This window comes from Hypanus sabinus, chromosome 10, assembly GCF_030144855.1.
Source record: "Hypanus sabinus isolate sHypSab1 chromosome 10, sHypSab1.hap1, whole genome shotgun sequence".
In the NCBI taxonomy this organism is placed as follows: domain Eukaryota; kingdom Metazoa; phylum Chordata; class Chondrichthyes; order Myliobatiformes; family Dasyatidae; genus Hypanus; species Hypanus sabinus.
In genome coordinates this window covers 164582325-164591676 of record NC_082715.1, presented here as the reverse complement: position 1 = coordinate 164591676, position 9352 = coordinate 164582325, and the positions used below count along the sequence as shown (strand labels likewise).

At 44.4% G+C, this 9352-nt stretch overlaps 1 non-coding gene across 1 annotated transcript; it reads right to left on the bottom strand.

Annotated features, from left to right (window-relative positions):
- Positions 1 to 6556: 6556 nt before the first annotated feature.
- trnav-uac (transfer RNA valine (anticodon UAC)) lies at positions 6557 to 6629 on the bottom strand. The gene has a single exon. It is a non-coding gene; the product is annotated as a tRNA-Val (tRNA).
- Positions 6630 to 9352: the final 2723 nt, after the last annotated feature.

Below are 9352 nucleotides of genomic sequence, written 5' to 3'. Positions count from 1 at the left end.
TCGTCCTTGCAACAGCCTCCCGTTCGGAGACAATAGCAGCATAAGATATAGGAGAAGAATAAGGTCATTCAGCTCATCGAGTCCACTCCCCTATCCCATCATGACTGATCGCGGTCCCCACTGAACCACTTACACCTGCCTTCTCGCCATATCTTGTGATGCCCTGACCAATTAGAAAGCGATCTACTTCTGCCTTATGAATACCCGCGGACGTGGTTTCCACCGTAATCTGTGGCCGAGCATTGCAAAATTCACCTATTCTCTGGCCAAAACAATTCCTTCATTCCTCTGTACTGAAATATCGTTTTTCAAATTTGAGGCCATTCCCTCTAGTTCTGGGCACCTCAATCATGGAAAGCATTCTCTATCGAATTCTATCAACGTTTGAGAGGTTTCAATGGGATCCCAAAGGATTCTTCTCAATTCCAATGAATACAGGCCAAAAGCTGCCAAACGCACCTCAAATGTTAACCACTTCATTCCCGGAATGATCGTAAGGAACTGCATTGGGCGAACTCCAATGACAAGATATCCTTCAGAATGCGGAGCCCAAAACGATTGAAAATGCTCCACGTGCTGGCAAACTGGTGTCTTATGAAAGGACAGCATTATAGCCTTGCCTTTACAATTTATTCTCCTTGATATAAATGGCAAAAAGCATTTGTCATCTTTACCACAGACTGAACCTGTAAATTACCCTTCCTGGAGTCTTGCACTCTGACTTCTCAGCCCCTCTGCTCCTCTGCTGTTTGATGCAGTACAGTTCCTTTTACGAGAATGCCTGATCGTATATTTCCCAACGCTGTGTTATGTCTGCCACTTTTATTGCCTATTGTTCCAATTTCTATAAGTCCTGCTGCAATCGCTTTGCTTCCATCAACCATCGACCTCTGCCAAGCGTCGCCGACCTCTGCCAAGCGTCGCCGATCTCCAAGCGTCGCCGGCTTTCGTTCCTCATTCCACTCCGTCATCCGGTGGTCTGCCGACTCTCTCTATTCGCGTTCTCTCTCTACATCGCCTCCGGAGAATGACAGCAAATCGCTCTTCCACACTCAAAGAACAACATTTCTCCCATTGAATAACAGACATTCCAAAGCCCCGTTATCTCTAGTCATTACAGAGTGTTACACATCCCTATTTATACTTATTTTACCATCAGTCTGCAACCGCATCCTCAATAACATACACCATCACCTTCCCAACTACTGAGGGTAGGCTCAGTGATCTGCGATTTAATTTGTTTGCCTTCCTCCCTTCCTAAATCTTCTCTTCCGCTGGGAAGTTCCCAAAGTCAAGGGATTCTTGAAAGATCATCACCAATGCGTGCGCGATCGCTTCAGTAATCTATCTCCGGTCTCTTCGAAAGTGACCGATTCGCCTTAAGATCTTTGAGTTTGCCTTGCAGTTTTTTTTTCATATTTTAACATCAATGGAACTCACTCCTGCTCCCTCTGGGACATTACTAGTGGTTTTCATAGTGAAAACTGATGCAAAGAACCCATGATGTTTATTTGTCATTTCTTTGGCTTCCATTATTAACTCACCAGCATGATTTTCCAGTGATACAATATCAACTCTCACGTTCCTTTAATTCCTATATGACTGAATACCTTCTTGTATCCTGCTTAATAACGTCAGTTAGTTTCACTCAGATTTCATCTTTTGCATTCCTATCGCTTTTTAGTTGCCTTTTGTGGATTTTAAAAGCTTCCCAATCATCGCAATGCCTTGTCACTTTCGACACTTCCTGGGCCAAACTGCCCCAAACATCCCTTGTCAACACTGCCATTTGAGGAATTCTTCTTTTGTGCGGCATATCAATCCTGCGCCTTGTGAATTATTCCCAGAATCTTCAGAAAACTCTGTTCTGTCTATCCTGCTCCAACCTACCAACTAAATTCTGCCCTCATGTCCCTGTGATTACCTTCATCCATTGTGATACTGATACATATGATGTATGTGTCTCCGTCCAAAACTGCAGGATAAATTCAATCATTTGACGATCACTTCCTCCGAAGGGTTAGTTTTCGTCAAGGTCCATAATAAGATCTGGGTTATTACACAATACACAACCTAAGACAGCCTTCCCCCGAGTAGGCTCAAGCCGAAGCTGCATTAAAAATCCAATTCGTAGGATCTTCTCTCGCTGTCTTCCCAATCGGGAAGCCTACTATTTGGAGGCCTAAATATAATTCCCATAATGGCGTTGCCACCCTTACAGTTTCATAACACCTCCTACAAAGTTTAAACATCATCTGAACCGATGTCACCTATTTCTAAAGATGTAATTCCAACACGATATAAAACATATCCATCGATGTTAAGCTCCCAGCTATGGACTTCTTTCTGCCACGACTCAGCGATGTCCAAAACGTCATACCAACCAATCTCCAGTTGTGCTGCGAGTTCTTCTACCTTGTTCCGAAGGCTACGCGCAGTCAAATGCAACACCGTCAGTACTGCATTCTCTGACCTTTTGAATTTTGCCTATGTGGTTACGATTAAACTCTTTCTCTATCTACATTTATATCTAATTGTCGTTCTTTACATTCATGTTATATTCATCATATACGTGTAAACGTGTTGGCACTTCCTCAGCTCTATCATACTGGTAGCCATCCCCCTGCTGTATTAGTTTAAATAGAGCAGTTTAGCATTAGCTTAAGCCACTCCCAGTAGCACTATTAAACCTGTCCAAGTTCGAATGCAAACCGCCTGTTTTGTTCAGGAAAAGCCTGTCCCAGAGGAGGTCCAATTATTAACAACTCTGTATTCCTGCCCCACTCCACGCTCAGCCTGTCCTCACTGTCGCCTGGTATAGACAGCAATACGATATTACTACTACTGAGGTCCTGTTTCCGTCCGAAATCTCTGTGTTAGTTTATTTTAGAACCTGTTCTCTTTTTCTACCGGTGTCGTTGTTATCCATATGTACTGCCACTTCTGGACTTCGCCCTCCTTTGTCAGAATATTGTGGACTTCATAAACCTCACGCATCCTGGAACCTGGGAGGTAAACAGGGCTATACTCAATGCCACTCGCGGCCGCTATTGTTTCCTCCTGGTAGGTCCCACCGAGTAGTACTGAAAATGGAGTACGCATTGTAGAGCGGGGCAGCCACAGGGGTGCTCGCCTCTCTCTGACCCTCACCCTTCAGTTTCCTGACCGTGACCCATTTATCAGTCTCCTGGATCCTTGCAGTGTCGGCTTCCTGTATGCCTGTCTTGCGCAGCTTCAGTTTCCCAAGACAGCTGAAGATCATCGAGGTGCAGCGCCAGTTCCCTAACGCAGTCCCAAAGGAGCTACTGTCAAATTGGGCATCGGGGAGGCGGGAACTCTCCTGGAAATGCTACCTCTGACAGCCAGGACAGAACCCTGGCTCTGTAGGCATACACACTCAGGATTTAAATAAGAAATAAGTTATGAACCTACCTAATTTACTTTACTCCACGTTTTCATCGAAGCCTCGTTGAACCAAAGCCTTAGTACTCTGCCGCAGAGCGCTCATCTAGGCCGTTCTCGCTTCTGGACAGACTCCATGGAATTTTCTCCGGTCCCACTAGAGGTTCCTCGAATCGCTTGTCATTAATGTCCATATTAAGCCGGAAACGAACAAAAAAAATGCCTTCCATCATCATGGAATGAGTTTTTCTGGGAAACACCTGTCTCAAATATCCAAATCCTTCACGGAGTTCGATCTGCTGACATTCGTGCCTCTTGAACCTAGCAATTATGCCTTTGCCTTTTGCCTTTCACGAACCCAAGTCTCCGACCCGATCATTTAACTCACGTTCATTGTAAGATGAGCTCACTCAACATAAAATATTCAAAGTCAGTGTCGTTTTCCATTCATGGCTTGTGCATTATGGCATCTCCGTCTGCCGCATTTAGACTCCATGAGTCTGCTGGGTTCGATACTGGAGGACTCTCGTCATGCGGCACAGGCTTCAAGGCTGAAAGGAGGTTGGGGTACTCAATTCGAAGGAGTTCTTGGTTTGATCGAGGAACCAGACAGGCCGGTGAGACAGAAGTAGCAGTCTGTCACGTGACTCTTCTGCTCGTGAGATATCACCGGGTCCGTGAACGGCATTGACTTCCGACTGTCTCACAGCCAAACGGTAAGATTAACAGATAATGTTGCTCAAGCAACGTGAGGAGCCCAGTCTTTGTCCTGGTCTCCAATTGCACACCGAAAGCGGAGTTCACTGGCTTTCATTCTAAGACGAATCATGCTCCGAGTTTGAGATTTCAATGTTTTCTGTTCAAAAATATAACACACCGTTTCGCGACTGTTTCAACGAAGGTGAAGTACTTTGAAATTAAGTACTCAAGTACTGCTGAAATTACAACTACTTTATTGTGATGAGTCCGCCCAGAATATGCTTAAAGCGTAGAGTTTGCGTATCTAAGTGATCGGAAAACGATATTCATGTTAATACAACGGTGTGTGCGTCATGATTTTAGAACCTTTATAAAACCTGTCCTTTCCTCAGCATTCCCCCCGCCGAGACAAGTCCAGGTCTGCCTCGACAATACTGAAAACTGATGAATTTGTGCAAGAAATATCAGCGATTTCAGAAAAAAGGGTGCGCATCAGGGAATTTCATGATTAGCAAATCAACATCCATTGGACACAGCCGAACGTATTCAGGAAGCAAATTATTTGTTGCCCAGTGAACGCATGAACGGAATGGACAGGGTCATATAAGCTTTTTGTTCCCTAGATGCTGCCTAGCCCGTTGAGATCCTCCAGAATTTTGTGTGTGTTGCTCGGATTTCCAGCATCTGCAGATTTTCTCTTGTTTGTGGTTTCAGCAAACCGTCAAGTTGGTATAACGACCGTGACAGGATCGCGAACACGCCATCTTCTGACAACTTCGAAACAAGCACCCAAGTCAGTTGTCTTATCCACACGATCGTATCCTCGCAGAAACGTCAACAGAAGTAGGGAACGTGCTGATGTCTGCCAAGAGACTCCATGGGTAGAATGACCGAGAGGAACGTATTTGCTTCAGTGTTTCCTTCTCGAATGAAAATGTGACAATTGTTAATATCTCAACATTCCTGATCTCCATTTATAACTAATGTTCGATTTTCCTGTTTAGAAGTGAATCCTCAAGGCAGACTCTGACACACACAGACATAATTGATGTTTGTGGCACAGCACGACCAGAGCGTCCAAGGTGCCAATAAAAGCCAGATCCATTCTTCTGTGATTGGAGCATGCCACTCTTATTATTGCCTATGAACGGGGCTACTCCGGCATCCAGGGAAAACAGAACTGGAATATGAAAAGAAAGGTGTGGAAATAATCGGGAAATGTAGTTGTTATAATGAAACCCAGCACAGCGAAACAGAAACGATCTAAGAATAAAGGAAGTTGCCGAGAGGTTAAGGCGATGGACTGCACATCCATTGTTATTTGCATGCGTGGGTTCGAAGCCCAGCCTTGTAGCGCATGGCTGACCTTGGGGACCAGATATTGACGTTATCGTTTCACCCGTTGTTACACGAAAGCCAAAGGGTTTGTCTGGGTGTCTGGGAAAATAGTGTCCTTCAGCTACAGTTTATCAATAAAGTCGGCCATAATACCAGAAGATATAAGGGCAGAATTAGTCCATTCGGTCATCGAGTATGTTACACATTCCAACATAGCTCACACATTACCCCACTCAATGCCATTCCCTTGCCTTCTCCCCGTCACCTTTGACACGCTTCGTAATCAGGAACCTGTCAAACTCCCCTTAAATAAAACCCATTTTCATGGGTCGACGGATATCCCCGCAATGAACTCCAGATATTGGTGATCTGCTGCTGTCAGAACTTCTTCCTTATCCCTGTTATAAAGACCGTCCTGATATTCTGAGTTTGCGCTCTCTGGATCCCACAATTAGAAACATCCTCTCTGTGAAGGACTTTCAGTATTCGATGGGCTTCAAAGGGAACTCCAACTCCTTCTTCTAAACTGCAACGAGTACAGGGACAGAGTCACGAAACGATACTCATACACTAAAGCTTTCATTCCGGGATCATTCCCTTACCCGACATCTGGACCTTTTCCAATGACGGCACATCCGTTTTTAGAAAAGGGACGCCGACTGTTCGTCTTGTTCCCAGCGCGGACTGACCAATGTTTTATAAAGTCTCAGCCTTACAGGCTCGCTTTTGTTTTCTAGTTCTGTCCAAATGAATGTTGACATTTCATGTGTCGTCCTTACTATCAACTCAACCTGCATTCACCCTTTCGAGAATCCTGCACTGTGTGTCCAAAATCCCTTTCCATCTTCGATTTCTGAACTTGCTTCCCGTTGAGAACATAGTCCACGCCTGATGAAGGGTTTCGGCCCGAAATGTCGTCACTAACTCCTCCCATAGATGCTGTCTGGCCTGCTGAGTTCCGGCAGCATTTTTTGTTTTCATTTATCTCTGTCAGGTTTGAAATACAATGTGTTGCTGCTGGAAAAGCGAATGTTCATGGTGTTTGTAGCCCTGAGTGCCTATGATAATAAACTGGAACCCGCACTCATTTTCTTCCTAAATTCTGGAGACTAAACAATGTTTCTGCCCAGGATTGAACAGGGGATCTTTCGCGTGTAAAGCGAACGTGATAACCACTACACCACAGAAACGGTGCAAAGAGCTCAATGATCTGCGCTGTTGACCAATGGCCCGAGACGCCCCTCCAGAGGCCGAGGTTGTTCAAAAAGACGATGAGGACGAGACGGAATCAGGGAGTGCGGATCAGAGAGACGTCGGAGCGGAGAAATTTATGTGGATTCTTCTGGGTTTCCGGCCTGTAAGGTGACGAATCTCAAGGTTGAATAATGTATACATAGCTTGATAATACATGTTTATAGAACTGTGAACTTCCCGTGAAGTGCAGGTTTCCGTACTTCAATGTAACAAGGGATTTGTCCATTTCTGGTCAGTCGAGCTCACATTCCGTCTACTAACATTGTGCTTTACCGGAGATATCCTGAAGTTCAATCTATGTCAGGGTTCTGTAAGGTGAGTTCTGATTTTGGCACCCAAGTGTTAGCAGCGTGGCGCACTAAACTTTATTGCACTTTGAACTCTGGGTGGTACGTCCCATGTCGCACGGACTCACTGCCCAACTGGAAATTTCCCACATTGGTCTCAACTCTCTGTTTTTATTGTTTTAATATCAATTATAGCAGTAAATTATCTTCAAGCAGCATTGTAGCAATGAACATTGTATTCTTAATTGACGCTGTCCAATCAGCGCCACTGTTTGTTACGTGAAGGGAGCGCGGAAATGACCCTGCTGAAAACAAAGATAAATGCAGCACAGTGGGGAGATTTAAATGTTAATTCTATCCCATATTTGAAAGCGGGGTGCATTGCGGTGTGCAAACAGATACCCTCTTCAACCTCGGCTCTTTCCCTGGGTAAACGAGTTAACATCTTAACCCGCGTAAAGACATAGCGACCGAGTTAATACTTTAAAATAAGCTTGACGTTTGCAGCGCAAAATTATTCCTCCTAATGTTTTTCTGACGGGGAACATTTTGATGAAACCACAGCAGATACTCAGCACTGCGATAACAGCTTCGAACTGCTAATTCTCCCGTCCCGCAGTCTGGGTCATCCACGTACCTCCTTATGTTTAAATCTGTTTATTTTCTCCTGTAAATTATATATTTTATTTCATCTTTATTTAACCTATCTTTGTCAGTTCTGCAATGCAATGCGCTGCTGCAAGAAACGCGAATGTTCACGACATTTACACCCTGGATGCCCATGACAATCAACTTGAAAATTTCAGTCTCATATTCATCCCAAACACCGGAGCCAAAACAATGTTTCTCCCCAGGATTGACCGGGGACCTTTCGTGTGAAGTGAATATGATAGCCACTAAGCCACAGAAACGGTGCAAAGCGCTCAATGTTCTGCGTTATTGATCAATGACCCGAGGCACCCCCTCAACACTCCGCTCTGAAGTACAGCAATAAGAATAAAACATTGCCCACCGTTCCTTTCCGCTTTCAGTAACAAGTATTAAATTTATGCGACATATACAGTTACAGGTATTAACAATTTCCCGTGGAGTGTTGTTCAGAGCGCGACATGCAACAGGTAACTGAACTATGTTGCATTTATAATGCAAGGAATTAAAACATCTTTGGTACTCTCGCTGTCATCAATCTCCACAGGGTGGCGCTGCAGCTCACGAGATAAATTCAACGGAGCCTTTACCATTTCTCACCACAAACTGTCTCGTCCGTTCTCCTCGCCTCAGACTATAAGTTAATTGAAGCAAGTGACTGAACCATGTGGTCAATACATTTACAGACAACAGAAAGTGCGAACGCAACAGGTACGTGTGAGACGATGTCAGCTCCAGAGCCATGAATCACGGCCTATCATCCCACCAAGGCCTCTTTGAAACCAGACACACCATCACACTGACGTTTCATTAATTCTAATTTCGTCATCCTCTTCCAATCTGTTCCGTGTTAAATGAAAATTTTATTAGTACAACAGACTTCAGGAACGGAGAACCAAGTCGATCACATCAAATGTCACATCAGAGATCGCATTCAGGCTGGAAAGTTCTTATCATCGCAGAAGAAAACGCAGCACGTCAGTAAAATCGGTGGAGGTGCCTCTTTAACAGAGGCTTCGTGAAGCAAGGCAGAAATCAGCAAAGACAGAGGAAGACGGGGGAAGACCTGCCAAATATGGTTATAAGAAATAGCAACAACTGAAAATCTACCGGCACTGATAACCTTCATAAGCATAGGTATGAAATTTTAGTTTCATTCATCGTGACGAATCTATATCATATATTTTTTTTTCGAAACTCGAAAGAGTGGATTTTTTTTTGACATGTAAATTACTCTCCAAGCTGCCTAGAATGTCCCTACCGCTAAACCCTCTCTTTTTCGAATATCCAGTGCATTCCGCGCACCCATTACTCTCTATAGAGAACTTATCTCTGATATCCCCCTGGCATTAACTTCCAAGCAGCTTAAAACTATGGCCCCTCATGTTAGCCACTCCAGCCCTAAGAAAATGTGTTTGACCATCTACACGAATAACGCCTCCCATCGTCTTATATAATTATCAGGTCACCTCTCATCCTCAATCGCTCCAACGTGAACAAACCTACACAGTACTACAAACCTACTACAGTAACACAAAACAACAATGGGCAAAACCCATGTCCATCTCCCGAGATAAACCTCAAAGAGAAACCACAAATCGTTCATCCGAGGCTACGTCCACACTAGACAGGATAACGTAACCATGATAGCCGTCCACACCAGGCGTTTTTTAAAATATGTCTGTCCACATTAAAATGGATATTTCGGTGAATCTCCTCCTCCT